Genomic DNA, 4,076 nt, shown 5'->3' on the forward strand with positions numbered 1-4,076 from the left:
TTTTTGCTTAGCTTGTTCTAAGTAGGTGCTTTAGACCACTGAGCCATCTCACCAGCCCCCCCCCCCAGCTCTTTTGATTTCATTTTGAGAGAGGGTCTCGCTAGATCACCCAAATTGGCCTTGAGTTTTCTGCCCTCCTGAGTCAGCCTCCTGAGTAGCTGGGAGGACCGGCCAGCGTCACCACCCCAGTTTGCCTACGTTTTCTCAATGGATAAAACAATGATAATGATGGCTGGCAATGGCAGGCTGGTCCCCACCTGACAGGCACCCAGCAGATCAAAGAGAAGTAGTGTTGGCCCCAGCAGGTCCTCCTTGTGCCCCTGAAGGACTATGTGACTTTGAGCCCAGGGCTCACCTTTCTGGGCCTCAGTTTCCATATCCATAAAGAGAGGTACTTTCTAGGTAGGCTGGGTGGTACGCACATCTCATCCCAGCACTTGGGAGGCTGAGGCAGGAAGATCACAGCAAATTCAAGACTGGTCTGGGCTCCATACTGAGTCTCTCAAAATCCAGGGGCCGACCAAATAGCTCAGCGGATTAAATGCCTGCAAGCTGCAGGGGCCTGCCGAGCCAGCCCCGCCCCCAGGGCACACTGAGATGCTAATTGAGACTGGGCATGGGGGCGCAATCCCAGCTCTTGGGAAGCTGTAAACAGGTGGATCACTACAAGTCCGATCTAGTAGTGAGACCCTGAACACCCTGTAGACCCTTCCCTAAAATACAAAAATAAATAAATAATTTTTTAAAAAAATTAAAAAAAAAAAAAAATCCCAACAGGGCCACCCATCCAGGACCCCTTCTGTCTCCCAGGAGCTATCCCTAGTACTCATTCCTTTTCTCCAATAAATTTTCCTATTCTTAAAAATTTAAAAATTCAAAAACACAACAAAACAAAAAATAAAGAAAAGGAAAAAAGCAGTGTCTCAGACATCTTCTGGCCCATCCCAAGCACAGAGGGCGTTAGCTGCTGTGGTCATCACGGTTGGTGGAGGTGACCAGAGAGGTCGATGGGCTTTCTCAATGCCACACAGCCAGGTCCTAGCCAAGCGGGGTTGGAAGTGGGGTGTTTCCGGCTCAGGTAGGAGCAGAGCCTGGGCTTTCAGTGGGGTCACCAGGGGCGGTGTCAGGCCTCAGAGGACCAGGCGCCGAGGCTCCAGGTTAAGCCGCAGTGGCAGCTGAAGTCATGCTGCTGAAATCCCTGGGAAGCGGGGCATCAGGTGTCCGGAACAGCCGCCAGGGCTGACAGCCCCGCACACATGCAGGGACAGCTGTCAGAGCCTGGTGGCTGGGAGGAGGGGCTGGGGCTGGGGGCCAGGCCAGAACGCGCAGTCAGTCACAGGCCGCCCCAGCCAGCCACCCCAGCCGAGTCCAGGCCTCATCTCTGGAAATCATGCTAGGCCCATGCACTGCGTCAAGCCCTTTCCTTAGACAGCTGTGGAAACTGAGGCCCAGAAAAGGACAGTCACTACTTGTCAGGTCACACAACACATACGCAGCACCCCTGGATGGCTGGGAGCCCACCAAGCCTGACCCCCAGGTCGACCAGGCCACCTGCGCCAAAGCTCCCGGCATTCAGGTGTGTCCCAGGTCCCAGACCCTGGTCCCCATCTCCTCCTGGCTGTCTCCCCCACTGGACTGGGGAGGGCCTCTCCTCCAACACCACTTTGCAATTAGTAGGTGCTCATTAAAACCTGAATCCTGTGAATGGCTGATGAAGGAACAGAATCCTGATGTTGTAGTTGGAGACACTGGCTTAGGATGGGGCAGAGGCAGGGCTCTTGGGGGTCTCTACCCATGACCAGTGTGTGAGGCAGGGGGTCCCCAAAATGGTTGCTGGGGACTTGCCTCTCACCACAGCTCAAGGAGCAGGAATTGCCAGGGCTCCCCCAAACTGGCTGCTCCTATCCCAAAAGAGCCTGTGGGTTTCTGCTGGTACAGAGGGTGGGGTGGGGCCCATCCCCCTCAGGGACCTGCTTCTGAAAAGAAGGGTTCAGGAAGGGGAGGGACCCAGGGGGGGCTCAGAGAGGGGGTTTCTTTGCTTTGTTCTTTGTTCTTTTTGTTTTTTACATTACTGGGCATGGAGCCCAGGGCCTGGCTCCCCCTGAGCTGCAACCTGGGCTTTTGTGCGTTTGGTTTCGAGGCAGGGTCTCCTTAGGCTGCCCAAGCTGGCCTCTAACCCGCCGTGGTCCTGCCTCAGCCTCTTGAGTTGCTGCGATGACGGCGACCCCAAGGCTCCAGTGGAGGAGTTCCTGAGGCAGGGGCTTCCGAAAGCAGAGGGGCCTGGACTGAGACCGCGGGGATGGGGTGGGGGGCCGAAGGGGAAAGGAGAGCGCCTGGAGAGGCCGCCCCGACCAGGGCTCCCGGGCAGGTTCCTAGAGGCTGGGTTATAGGGGTGGGGCTGCTTGGAGGAGGAGTTTCTCAGATGGAGGTTCCCTAGGGGGAGAGGCTTGTTGTTGGGGGTTTTTCTGGTACCAGGGATCAAACCCAAGGACCTTGTGTTTGCTGGGCTGGCACTTATGCCTCTGAACTATCCCTGCTGAGCTATCTCCCCAGCACTTGCTTGTTTTTGTTTTATTTTTGTTTAATTTTTATTGAGAAATAAATATGAATGAGACAGTTTCACAGCTGATTAATAGGACAGTTTTGGTTTTGTTTGTTTCGGTTTTTTTTTTTGTTTTTTAAATTTTATTTGTGTGTGTGTGGGGGGGCAGCTCAGCCCACCAGGGGGCGCGGCTGGCTGGCATGTGGTGCTGGGGGACTGAACCGCGGTCCCTGTGCTTTGCCAAGCTCGTTCCAAGTAGGTGCTCTCTAGACCACTGAGCCATCTCTCCAGCCCCTTGTTTTTTGTTTTGAGTCAAGCTCTCCGTGTATAGTTCAGGCTGTCCTTGAACTCACTAGGTAGCCCAGGCTGGCCTCAGGCTCAAGGCGATCCTCCTGCCTCAGTCTCCAGAGTGCTGGGATTACAGGCATGTGCCACCACACCCGAGGGATCCATTAAGGGGCAGGGGAGGGGCGGAGCTGCCTGAGGGGCTTCAGGGCTGTGCACCAGCAAATCAGAGGCTCCTTCCTTTGCCCCCCCCCCCATATCACTCGTGTGTCACGTCGCTGGACTGTGTCCATCCGGAAACCTGACCTCGTCCCCAGGGGCTCTGGGTGGCTCCAACCTGTACCCCTTCTTCCTGGGTCCTGTAGGCACCCCCCTCCCGCGACCACCCCCTGTCAGCTGTGCCCCGCTATAAATACGGGGCACCCGTGTTGCTTCACTTCCGAGAAGGATCGAATCCCCCCTTCCGCTGGGAGCCCCCACACCTGTTCCTGCCGGGAGGGGGAAGGGAGGGAAGGACCGGGACCCCCTCGGCCCCTCCCCCCCTTTCTGGCGCCTCCAGGCCACCGGTGCACTCCCAGCGCACAAACCCGAGCCCCGTTCCCAGGCCCCCCGGGACCCCAGCCCCGCCTGTCCTCCTCCTGCCATTGTCCCCTAGGGGATGCCGGCCTTGGTGGGCCCGGGTCTGTGCGGGGCGGGGCCGCCGGTCGCCACCGTCTCTGGGCAACGCTGGCGCGCTTCCTCTGGGACACAGAGGCACGCTGTTCCCTGGGAGGGGCCAGGGCCACTGGCTGACTGCGGAGCTGCTGGGGGCTCTCGGGCAGGCAGTGGCAGGGCTGCTGTCACTGGCTCAGGGCTGCTGTCACCGAGAGCCTGAGCTCAACCACTTCCCCCTGTGTGATCCAACCTTGGCCCTGAGCCTCAGTGTCCCCATTTGTGCAGAGATTTCTATGGCTGGGGAATAAGCCCTGGTGAAGATTGACTCAGACCCATGAGCCCTCTGCTTAGACTGGCCATGATACGTGCCTGAGCCTTGGTTTCTCCATCATTAAAATGGGGCCTAGACTCTGTTTCCTAAGGTGCCTGTGACAGTGTCTGGCTGGCAGAGTCCCTCATCAGCACCACCCTGTGTTATGGTGTGTTCATGGTCCCTCATGAACACATGCCCAGCCCCCTGGGGTCACAGAAACCAAGACAGCAGCACCTACTGCACCAGACACACTCTGGAGTCCTATCTTAATCCCAACAGCTG

The sequence above is a fragment of the Octodon degus genome, unplaced genomic scaffold (genome assembly GCF_000260255.1).
Source record: "Octodon degus isolate 3935 unplaced genomic scaffold, OctDeg1.0 scaffold00050, whole genome shotgun sequence".
In the NCBI taxonomy this organism is placed as follows: domain Eukaryota; kingdom Metazoa; phylum Chordata; class Mammalia; order Rodentia; family Octodontidae; genus Octodon; species Octodon degus.